Below are 12,294 nucleotides of genomic sequence, written 5' to 3'. Positions count from 1 at the left end.
TTCAAATACAATCTAGGCCTCTCTAATTTAATCAAACCTAGGCATGATAAATAACACAACATGGCTGTCTACGACACCATGGCCGGCCCGACCCACTCCCCGTTCCCGCTGCGATGGCCGGCCCGCCCCACTCCCCGTTCCCGCTGTGATGGCCGGCCCGCCCCACTCCCCGTTCCCGCTGCGATGGCCGGCCCGCCCCCTCCCGTTCCCGCTGTGATGGCGGCCCGACCCACTCCCGTTCCGCTGTGATGGCGGCCCGCCACCCCCCGTTCCCGCTGCGATGGCGGCCCGACCCACTCCCGTTCCGCCTGCGATGGCGGCCCGACCCACTCCCGTTCCCCTTTCGATGGCGGCCCGACCCACTCCCCGTTCCCGCTGCGATGGCCGGCCCGACCCACTCCCCGTTCCCGCTGCGATGGCCGGCCCGACCCACTCCCCGTTCCCGCTGCGATGGCCGGCCCGCCCCACTCCCCGTTCCCGCTGCGATGGCCGGCCCGACCCACTCCCCGTTCCCGCTGTGAAGCAGCACCACAGCAGTGGAAAGAGGACACTCTAGGCGGCCACAAAATGAAGAAATTATCTTATTTTGGACAATCACATTCGATATGTACAGTTGAAGTCGGAAGTTTACATACACTTAGGGTTGGAGTTATTTAAACTCGTTTTTCAACCACTCCAAAAATGTATTGTTAACAAACTATAGTTTTGGCAAGTCGGTTAGGACATCTACTTTGTGCATGACACAAGTAATTTTTCCAACAATTGTTTACAGACAGATTATTTCACTTATAATTCACTGTATCACAATTCCAGTGGGTCAGAAGTTTACATGACACAAGTAATTTTTCCAACAATTGTTTACAGACAGATTATTTCACTTATAATTCACTGTATCACAATTCCAGTGGGACAGAAGTTTACATACACTAAGTTGACTGTGCCTTTAAACAGCTTGGAAAATTGCAGAAAATGATGTCATGGCTTTAGAAGCTTCTGATAGGCTAATTGACATTATTTGAGTCAATTGGAGGTGTACCTGTGGATGTATTTCAAGGCCTACCTTCAAACTCAATGCCTCTTTGCTTGACATCATGGGTAAATCAAATGAAATCAGCCAAAACCTCAGAAAAGAAATTGTAGACCTCCACAAGTCTGGTTCATCCTTGGGAGCAATTTCCAAATGCCTGAAGGTACCACGTTCATCTGTACAAACAATAGTATGCAAGTATAAACACCATGGGACCACGCAGCCGTCATACCGCTCAGGAAGGAGACGCGTTCTGTCTCCTAGAGATGAACAAACTTTGGTGCGAAAAGTGTAAATCAATCCCAGAACAACAGCAAAGGACCTTGTGAAGATGCTGGAGGACACAGGTACAAAAGTATCTATATCCACAGTAAAACGAGTCCTATATCGACATAACCTGAAAGGCCGCTCAGCAAGGAAGAAGCCACTGCTCCAAAACCGCCATAAAAAAGCCAGACTACGGTTTGCAACTGCACATGGGGACAAAGATCGTACTTTTTGGAGAAATGTCCTCTGGTCTGATTAAACAAAAATAGAACTGTTTGGCCATAATGACCATCGTTATGTTTGGAGGAAAAAGGGGGACGCTTGCAAGCCGAAGAACACCATCCCAACTGTTAAGCACGGGGGTGGCAGCATCATGCTGTGGGGGTGCTTTGCTGCAGGAGGGACTGGTGCACTTCACAAAATAGATGGCATCATGAGGAAGGAAAATTATGTGGATATATTGAAGCAACATCTCAAGACATCAGTCAGGAAGTTAAAGCTTGGTCGCAAATGGGTCTTCCAAATGGACAATGACCCCAAGCATACTTCCAAAGTTGTGGCAAAATGGCTTAAGGACAACAAAGTCAAGGTATTGGAGTGGCCATCACAAAGCCCTGACCTCATTCCTATAGAAAATCTGTGGGCAGAACTGAAAAAGCATGTGCGAGCAAGGAGGCCTACAAACCTGACTCAGTTACACCAGCTCTGTCAGGAGGAATGGGCCAGAATTCACCCAACTTATTGTGGGAAGCTTGTGGAAGGCTACCTGAAACGTTTGACTCAAGTTAAACAATTTAAAGGCAATGCTACCAAATACTAATTGAGTGTATGTAAACTTCTGACCCACTGGGAATGTGATGAAAGAAATTAAAGCTGAAATAAATAATTATCTCTACTATTATTCTGACATTTCACATTCTTAAAATAAAGTGGTGATCCTAACTGACCTAAGACAGGGAATTTGTACTAGGATTAAATGTCAGGAATTGTGAAAAACTGAGTTTAAATGTATTTGGCTAAGGCGTATGTAAACTTCCGACTTCAACTGTAAGTAAACTGTCAGGGGCAGAATGACAGATTTGTACCTTGTCAGCTCGGGGATTCGATCCAGAAACCTGGTTCATTGAGAAAATGTTACAGTGCTCCTGTGAGTCGAGGCCTGTTCCATGCATTTATGAAAGCACTTGTTTCCAAAACTCAAATGATTATTCTCACAGTTTTTACAGTTCTACTGGATTATGTTAATACATGTTACGTTTACTGTAACTATCGTGGGTTCTTGACTCGTGTCGTGTGTGATACTGTGATACGTGGCTTATTGATAACAACTCTGTTTCCTACTATAGGCAGTTGGCTGCTTAGTGATTGCAACATTGTAACTATCTGATGTGAATAGTTGGCAACGATGTATTGTTTCCAAGTGCTACCGAATAAGATCAACTGAAAATCTCCAATAGTGTATGATAGACTAGAGAAGAGTATCTGTCCATTCCAAATCTTTATACTAACAATGACACAGGGGCGGCATATGTTGATCTTGCCTAGGGCGGCAACAGGGCGATCGGGCCATGATGAACACAATCATTTCCCTCTAATCTCCTTGCGTTTGCAGCAGACCTTTGCCTGCTCAAAGTGAGCCGCTGCTGTTGGGAAGTCAAAACTGTCCAGCTCCTTTCAGTAGCTTGATGTGCATCAGCCTCGCTACATTTTGTTTACGGGGATAATCAACACAATCTTCGCCAGTTTCGCCCAGTCGGGGTACGCTTAGCTGAAGTCCCTTATGAGGACCTCGTGTCTTTAGGTAATATAGAAACACACCACCGACACTAATGTCCCAGCAGCTTGAGGATTTAGTACCCTATAAAGTATATTTGCCTTTTGAAGTTGAGAGGGGCGGCAGGTAGCTTAGGGGTTAAGAGCGTTGTGCCAGTAACCGAAAGGTCGCTGGTTCTAATCCCCTAGCCAACTAGGTGAAAAATCTGTCGATGTGCCCTTGAGCAAGGCACTTAACCCTAATTGCTCCTGTAAGTCGCTCTGGATAAGAGTGTCTGCTAAATGACATAAAAAATTTTTTTTAAATGTAATGAATGTAAGTTGGAGCCATCCACTGGTATTTCCATCAATAAATAAAAAGCATTCTTTTGCAATAGATTTTTTTTTCTTCTCCCGGACAATTTGGCCGCCAACTATTTTATTTATCAGCAACAAAAATAAACAATTTTTGCCAAAAGTCGACGTTTTACCGACTAACGGGAAAACCCTGAAACACACTCACACGCTCTACTTTATGGCTGTCAGTGCAGTCTTACCCCTGCTTGACCCTGATAGATCAGCTCACTGTTGCCCTTTTGCCTCACCCTGTTAGTCCAAACTGTGACTCTGAGGTCACAGGCCATGCCACAGTCATTTGGAGCAGGTAAATCCACCAGCTCATCCAATGAAGTCGTTACGGACTTGGATCGAACAAAGGGACTAAGGACACGTGACACCTGGGAAATGTTGACCAATGTCCCAAACCCTACATCATAATGTAGTCTGGAAATTACGCAACCATTTAGTCATAGCCTTCAAGTCAAGTCTTGACACAGTGTTTGGGGTTGTTGTTGACAGTTTGCTTTTCTTTCATGGTAATGGAAAGTGAAACAGAAGACTTTCCGCTGTTTCTTTTTCTATGTTTTTTTCTAATGGATCGAGGCAAAGAATGTCTGAAATGTCCCAATGATAAACTGGAGGTCAAGACTCCTACATGAAATCTGAAGTTGTTCTCATCCCCTCCCACGATAAACAAATCTCAGAAATGTAGATCTTGGTAGAGTGAAAGGGATCAAATAAAGAGAGGGAGAGAAGTGGAAGAGGTGAGGGAGAGAGAGATGGAGCGTGAGAGAGTCTGTGAAAGATGGAGGGAGAGTCTGTGAAAGATGGAGGGTGAGAGAGTGTGAGAGATGGAGGGTGAGAGAGTCTGTGAAAGATGGAGGGTGAGAGAGTCTGTGAAAGATGGAGGGTGAGAGAGTCTGTGAAAGATGGAGGGTGAGAGAGTCTGTGAAAGATGGAGGGTGAGAGAGTCTGTGAAAGATGGAGGGTGAGAGAGTGTGAGAGATGGAGGGTGAGAGAGTGTGAAAGATGGAGGGTGAGAGAGTGTGAGAGATGGAGGGAGAGAGAGTCTGTGAAAGATGGAGGGTGAGAGAGTCTGTGAAAGATGGAGGGTGAGAGAGTCTGTGAAAGATGGAGGGTGAGAGAGTCTGTGAAAGATGTAGGGTCAGAGAGTCTGTGAAAGATGGAGGGTGAGAGAGTCTGTGAAAGATGGAGGGTGAGAGAGTCTGTGAAAGATGGAGGGTGAGAGAGTCTGTGAAAGATGGAGGGTGAGAGAGTCTGTGAAAGATGGAGGGTGAGAGAGTCTGTGAAAGATGGAGGGTGAGAGAGTGTGAGAGATGGAGGGAGAGAGAGTCTGTGAAAGATGGGGGGTGAGAGAGTCTGTGAAAGATGGAGGGTGAGAGAGTCTGTGAAAGATGGAGGGTGAGAGAGTTTGTGAAAGATGGAGGGTGAGAGAGTATGTGAAAGATGGAGGGTGAGAGAGTCTGTGAAAGATGGAGGGTGAGAGAGTATGTGAAAGATGGAGGGTGAGAGAGTCTGTGAAAGATGGAGGGTGAGAGAGTCTGTGAAAGATGGAGGGTGAGAGAGTCTGTGAAAGGAGGGTGAGGGAAATAGACACAAAGAAAGAAGATATTAACAATCATGGACATGAACCAGATCAGGTTGAGTCGACACTCACAGATCACACACCTAGGTCCAAAACGGCACTCTATTCCTGTCTCCATGACAACGATCCTTGCCATCCCTGACAATCATGAACCGGCAAAGAGAGAGATATTGGTTGAACATATTCACCAGAGAGAACCTACTCACTCACTGCAATGGTCTGACGGAGTTGCTGAGCACGGTTTACCATCTGTTTCACTGTATTGGCAAATACAGGGGTTTCGCATGTCTTTGGTTGCCAAAAGCCTTTCTGTGTGTATCCATGGCAATATCTGTGTAGTTAGATGAGGCCATGCAGGTGACGGTTAAAGTGTTAAACAACCATATTCCTCTGTCAACTACTACTATTAGTAATAAAGAGTTTAGTAAACAACCATCTCTCAACTACTGCTATTAGTATAAGTAGTGGATGTATGGCTGTGAATGGTTAGTATTGCATGCCCTTCTCTGTAATGGTGGATCGATCAATTCATTGGTCATTTGCTATACTAATAGTAACTAGATAGATGGCTATGAATGATGTGTAGACTCTACTAGTATGATGTTATCTCTGTCCAGACGCTGTAGATTGATGTCCATGAACGGTGTATCAAAATGAAGCGCATCTCTCTGTGTTAACGACTGAGAGTTAGGGCCTCAGTCTGTGTTAATGACGGAGAGTTAGGGCCTCAGTCTGTGTTAACGACGGAGAGTTAGGGCCTCAGTCTGTGTTAATGACTGAGAGTTAGGGCCTCAGTCTGTGTTAACGACTGAGAGTTAGGGCCTCAGTCTGTGTTAATGACTGAGAGTTAGGGCCTCAGTCTGTGTTAATGACTGAGAGTTAGGGCCTCAGTCTGTGTTAACGACTGAGAGTTAGGGCCTCAGTCTGTGTTAATAACTGAGAGTTAGGGCCTCAGTCTGTGTTAACGACTGAGAGTTAGGGCCTCAGTCTGTGTTAACGACTGAGAGTTAGGGCCTCAGTCTGTGTTAATGACTGAGAGTTAGGGCCTCAGTCTGTGTTAATGACTGAGAGTTAGGGCCTCAGTCTGTGTTAACGACTGAGAGTTAGGGCCTCAGTCTGTGTTAACGACTGAGAGTTAGGGCCTCAGTCTGTGTTAACGACTGAGAGTTAGGGCCTCAGTCTGTGTTAACAACGGAGAGTTAGGGCCTCAGTCTGTGTTAACGACTGAGAGTTAGGGCCTCAGTCTGTGTTAACGACTGAGAGTTAGGGCCTCAGTCTGTGTTAACGACTGAGAGTTAGGGCCTCAGTCTGTGTTAACGACTGAGAGTTAGGGCCTCAGTCTGTGTTAACGACTGAGAGTTAGGGCCTCAGTCTGTGTTAACGACTGAGAGTTAGGGCCTCAGTCTGTGCTAACGACTGAGAGTTAGGGCCTCAGTCTGTGTTAATGACTGAGAGTTAGGGCCTCAGTCTGTGTTAACGACTGAGAGTTAGGGCCTCAGTCTGTGTTAACGACTGAGAGTTAGGGCCTCAGTCTGTGTTAATGACTGAGAGTTAGGGCCTCAGTCTGTGTTAACGACTGAGAGTTAGGGCCTCAGTCTGTGTTAACGACTGAGAGTTAGGGCCTCAGTCTGTGCTAATGACTGAGAGTTAGGGCCTCAGTTTGTGTTAATGACTGAGAGTTAGGGCCTCAGTCTGTGTTAACGACTGAGAGTTAGGGCCTCAGTCTGTGTTAACGACTGAGAGTTAGGGCCTCAGTCTGTGTTAACGACTGAGAGTTAGGGCCTCAGTCTGTGTTAATGACTGAGAGTTAGGGCCTCAGTCTGTGTTAACGACTGAGAGTTAGGGCCTCAGTCTGTGTTAATGACTGAGAGTTAGGGCCTCAGTTTGTGTTAATGACTGAGAGTTAGGGCCTCAGTCTGTGTTAATGACTGAGAGTTAGGGCCTCAGTCTGTGTTAACGACGGAGAGTTAGGGCCTCAGTCTGTGTTAATGACTGAGAGTTAGGGCCTCAGTCTGTGTTAACGACTGAGAGTTAGGGCCTCAGTCTGTGTTAATGACTGAGAGTTAGGGCCTCAGTCTGTGTTAACGACTGAGAGTTAGGGCCTCAGTCTGTGTTAATGACTGAGAGTTAGGGCCTCAGTCTGTGTTAACGACTGAGAGTTAGGGCCTCAGTCTGTGTTAATGACTGAGAGTTAGGGCCTCAGTCTGTGTTAACGACTGAGAGTTAGGGCCTCAGTCTGTGTTAATGACTGAGAGTTAGGGCCTCAGTCTGTGTTAATGACGGAGAGTTAGGGCCTCAGTCTGTGTTAATGACTGAGAGTTAGGGCCTCAGTCTGTGGCTGTTTTATCACTCTCTCTCTCTCTTGTCCTGTTCAGAGATGGATCATTCTAAAAAACGACGCCCTCCCAGCACACAGATGGATGAGAGGTTAGCTCAGCTCACGTTCTGGTGGTGAATGGGAAATGAAGAGGAAAGACTGTGGCACATCGCAAGCTCTTTCAAAGCTGCTGTGTGCGTGTGCGTGTGTGTGTGTGTGTGTGTGCGTGTATGTGTGTGTGTGTGTGTGTGTGTGTGTGTGTGTGTGTGTGTGTGTGTGTGTGTGTGTGTGTGTGTGTGTGTGCCAACGTGAGCTATAAAGAAGTGGGCCATAGTGTTGGGATGTTGATGCTCTGGGCTGGTTGTTCTCAAAACGCTACAAATCCCTTATTTCCTTTGAGATCTCTCTAATTCTTGCCATAATTCCCTCAGTCATTTCTGCCGATGTCAATCTATGGGTGACTAGGGATCCAGTTTTCCCATGGGAATGTGGCCGGTGGAGGGGGCTGATGACGGTGATCCTCCTGGGAGTTGTGTTGTGGCCAGGCGTCTTGAAGGTTTGGGACGGTTGGCCCATGGTTAGGGAGTAGGTAGTGTTGACTGACTGGTGTCTGTGTGTTCACTGACTGGTGTCTGTGTGTTCACTGATTGGTGTCCGTGTGTTCACTGACTGGTGTCTGTGTGTTCACTGACTGGTGTCCGTGTGTTGACTGATTGGTGTCCGTGTGTTGACTGACTGGTGTCCGTGTGTTGACTGACTGGTGTCCGTGTGTTGACTGATTGGTGTCCGTGTGTTGACTGACTGGTGTCTGTATGTTGACTGACTGGTGTCCGTGTGTTGACTGATTGGTGTCCGTGTGTTGACTGACTGGTGTCCGTGTGTTGACTGACTGGTGTCCGTGTGTTGACTGACTGGTGTCTGTATGTTGACTGACTGGTGTCCGTGTGTTGACTGACTGGTGTCCGTGTGTTGACTGACTGGTGTCCGTGTGTTGACTGACTGGTGTCCGTGTGTTGACTGACTGGTGTCCGTGTGTTGACTGACTGGTGTCCGTGTGTTGACTGACTGGTGTCCGTGTGTTGACTGACTGGTGTCTGTGTGTTGACTGACTGGCGTCTCTTCCCTTCCGTGGTGGCTGTCTAGTTTCCTATAATCAGTAGGCCTAATGCAGCGCATCCTGAGGTAAAGATGCATTTTGTATGATCGCATAGCCTTTAATTAAGCATTAAAATAATATGATTCTGTGGGAGAATAATTAGATGTTTAAAACATTATTTGAGGCTATACATTTGCGTGTTGTGTGTGAGTGTTGCTAAGTCTCTAACTATTGATATTCAGTGACTGTCTTGCTCACTTCTGTATATATGGCTGTATGTGGTCATGTGGTCATGCTGGGGACATTGTGCTATAACACCCTGCCATTGCTCTCAGCATTGGCGTTGAGAAACAGGGTTTCCCTGAAACATCTAGGGCTGAGGAGACAGAGAGGTGTGGTGAAGGAGCTGAGGAGACAGAGAGGTGTGGTGAAGGAAATGAGGAGACAGTAGAGTGGTGTGGTGAAGGGGCTGAGGAGACATAGAGGTGTGGTGAAGGAGCTGAGGAGACAGAGAGGTGTGGTGAAGGGGCTGAGGAGACAGAGAGGTGTGGTGAAGGGGCTGAGGAGACAGAGAGGTGTGGTGAAGGGGCTGAGGAGACAGAGAGGTGTGGTGAAGGGGCTGAGGAGACAGAGAGGTGTGGTGAAGGGGCTGAGGAGACAGAGAGATGTGGTGAAGGAGCTGAGGAGACAGAGAGGTGTGGTGAAGAAGCTGAGGAGACAGAGAGGTGTGGTGAAGGGGCTGAGGAGACAGAAAGGTGTGGTGAAGGAGATGAGGAGACAGTAGAGTGGTGTGGTGAAGGGGCTGAGGAGACAGAGAGGTGTGGTGAAGGAGCTGAGGAGACAGAGAGGTGTGGTGAAGGGGCTGAGGAGAGAGAGAGGTGTGGTGAAGGGGCTGAGGAGATAGAGAGGTGTGGTGAAGGAGCTGAGGAGACAGAGCGGTGTGGTGAAGGGGCTGAGGAGACAGAGAGGTGTGGTGAAGGAGCTGAGGAGACAGAGAGGTGTGGTGAAGGAAATGAGGAGACAGTAGAGTGGTGTGGTGAAGGGGCTGAGGAGACATAGAGGTGTGGTGAAGGAGCTGAGGAGACAGAGAGGTGTGGTGAAGGGGCTGAGGAGACAGAGAGGTGTGGTGAAGGGGCTGAGGAGACAGAGAGGTGTGGTGAAGGGGCTGAGGAGACAGAGTGGTGTGGTGAAGGGGCTGAGGAGACAGAGAGGTGTGGTGAAGGGGCTGAGGAGACAGAGAGATGTGGTGAAGGAGCTGAGGAGACAGAGAGGTGTGGTGAAGAAGCTGAGGAGACAGAGAGGTGTGGTGAAGGGGCTGAGGAGACAGAGATGTGTGGTGAAGTAGCTGAGGAGACAGAAAGGTGTGGTGAAGGAGATGAGGAGACAGTAGAGTGGTGTGGTGAAGGGGCTGAGGAGACAGAGAGGTGTGGTGAAGGGGCTGAGGAGACAGCGGTGTGGTGAAGGGGCTGAGGAGACAGAGATGTGTGGTGAAGGGGCTGAGGAGACAGAGATGTGTGGTGAAGGGACTGAGGAGACAGAGAGGTGTGGTGAAGGGGCTGAGGAGACAGAGAGGTGTGGTGAAGGGGCTGAGGAGACAGAGAGATGTGGTGAAGGAGCTGAGGAGACAGAGAGGTGTGGTGAAGGGGCTGAGGAGACAGAGGTGTGGTGAAGGGGCTGAGGAGACAGAGAGGTGTGGTGAAGGAGCTGAGGAGACAGAGAGGTGTGGTGAAGGGGATGAGGAGACAGAGAGGTGTGGTGAAGGAGCTGAGGAGACAGAGAGGTGTGGTGAAGGAGCTGAGGAGACAGAGAGGTGTGGTGAAGGAGCTGAGACAGAAAGGTGTGTGTATGTGTGTAAAAATCAGCATGTTTGAATGTTTTGTAATGGGAAAAGCCCAGCTAGCACTGTTATCAGACTTTGCAGAGTGCTGTTAGCCTGTCGCTGTGCAGTGAAACGGTGCATCAAACATAACACCACTCATTCGCCTGCCAAGGACATTCACACTAATATAAATCACCTAATTTTCATCTCAGTTCCTCTGTGGCAGGATGCACTTGGGCGGGCCAGAAGGCTAATTGAAGTCAGTGCTGCACACAACGCTGAACTATTCCATGCACAACACATTTGCATCACACACACACACACACACACCCACCCTACCACAACTCTATAATACATGGCTATCGATGGAGTTAGACTGTTTTGAGTTTACAAGATGCATGCATATGTGCGTCCATACTTAGTATGAGCACAGCTGTGTCTGTCTGTATGTCTGTCTGTCTGCCTGCCTGCCTGCCTGCCTGCCTGCCTGTCTGTCTGTCTGTCTGTCTGTCTGTCTGTCTGTCTGCCTGTCTGTCTGTCTATCTGCCTGTGTGCCTGTCTGCCTGTGTGCCTGTCTGTCTGTCTGTCTGCCTGCCTGTGTGCCTGTCTGTCTGTCTGTGTGTTCACAAAGGGACATTCCCTTTTAGAAGAGAGAGACATGAAAATGTGTTTCCTCAAACTAAACCATAGTAATTTCCCCTGGATTATTTTATGGGGCGGGGCACAAATATCCCAGCAGCATCACCAAAGGCAGACAGCTAAAGGCTCTGCTGCATACGTGTGGCACTCTCAGAAATTACCATCTGCTTCCTGACCGATTAGCTGTAGTCCTCTGTAGTTCAGTTAGTAGAACATGGTCCTCTGTAGTTCAGTTAGTAGAACATGGTCCTCTGTAGTTCAGTTAGTAGAACATGGTCCTCTGTAGTTCAGTTAGTAGAACATGGTCCTCTGTAGTTCAGTTAGTAGAGCATGGTCCTCTGTAGTTCAGTTAGTAGAGCATGGTCCTCTCTAGTTCAGTTAGTAGAGCATGGTCCTCTCTAGTTCAGTTAGTAGAGCATGGTCCTCTGTAGTTCAGTTAGTAGAGCATGGTCCTCTGTAGTTCAGTTAGTAGAACATGGTCCTCTGTAGTTCAGTTAGTAGAACATGGTCCTCTGTAGTTCAGTTAGTAGAACATGGCACTTGCAAGGCCAGAATAGTGGGTGCCACTCATACATAAAATGAATGCACACATGACTAAGTCGCGTTGGATAAAAGCGTCTGCTAAATGACATATCATATATATTATACTATATGTGCCACTCTCAGAAATGACCATCTGCTTCCTGACAGATTAGCTGTTTGTGTGACAGATGTTTATAACCAGTCTGAGATTATACTCTGCATGGCCGTGCTCTATTCAGTCGTAAGAAAGGTCAGTAAAACCCTCTACGGGGTTGAGCCCTGAAGTCTACTATTGATTCTGTGAGCGAGGTGCTGCTGGTCTGCACATAGTGGAAAGACTGATTATGTGTTGAGCTGGAAGTCTTGAGGCATTTGAGGCATTGTGTGTTGAGGCATTCTGTACTCCAAATCCATTTTTTCCAGAACACTCTCTCATGTACAGATAGATGTAGGATCTTAATTTGAACTTGTAGTGTATTTGAAGTTTAAAAAGGCTTCTGAAGTTTGTAATTTCCACTTTGAAATTTCAGACTTGATTTTCCCTTACGAAAAATGTATCAACCCCAACAAAAATGTCCATTAATTAAATCCACATAATAATTCCCATATTCTGTTGCTGCAGGATTGTTTACCTGCTGTAGCAAACTGTACACAACCAGAGACCATTCTTATAATACTTGTATTTTGAAATTGTTCTTTTGAATGTCAATGTGGTGCAATTATGTAAAGTGGGTCATTTTACCCAAACTCAATATTTTCTAATGGAGGTTCTGCAAAGCTGGTATGGTCCATTCTGTACTTGAATTTGAGAGTCCAGTCTTCGTCTGACTTGCTTAATTGGCGACATGCCAAGGCAAGATGGGCAAAATCACAGTAGTTGTTATTGTGCAGAAACTGTTATGTGCCCGAA

The 12,294-nt window shown here is 47.3% G+C and overlaps 1 protein-coding gene across 6 annotated transcripts in view; it reads left to right on the top strand.

Annotated features, from left to right (window-relative positions):
- The window catches only part of LOC121549735 (abl interactor 1), a 118,062-nt gene that overhangs the window by 39,764 nt on the left and 66,004 nt on the right, over nucleotides 1-12,294 (top strand). The gene's annotated exons all lie outside the window — the stretch shown is intronic.

The sequence above is a fragment of the Coregonus clupeaformis genome, chromosome 34, assembly GCF_020615455.1.
Source record: "Coregonus clupeaformis isolate EN_2021a chromosome 34, ASM2061545v1, whole genome shotgun sequence".
NCBI classification, from domain to species: Eukaryota; Metazoa; Chordata; class Actinopteri; order Salmoniformes; family Salmonidae; genus Coregonus; species Coregonus clupeaformis.
Note: the sequence above shows the minus strand (reverse complement) of the source record. Positions and strands in the feature narration are given on the sequence as shown.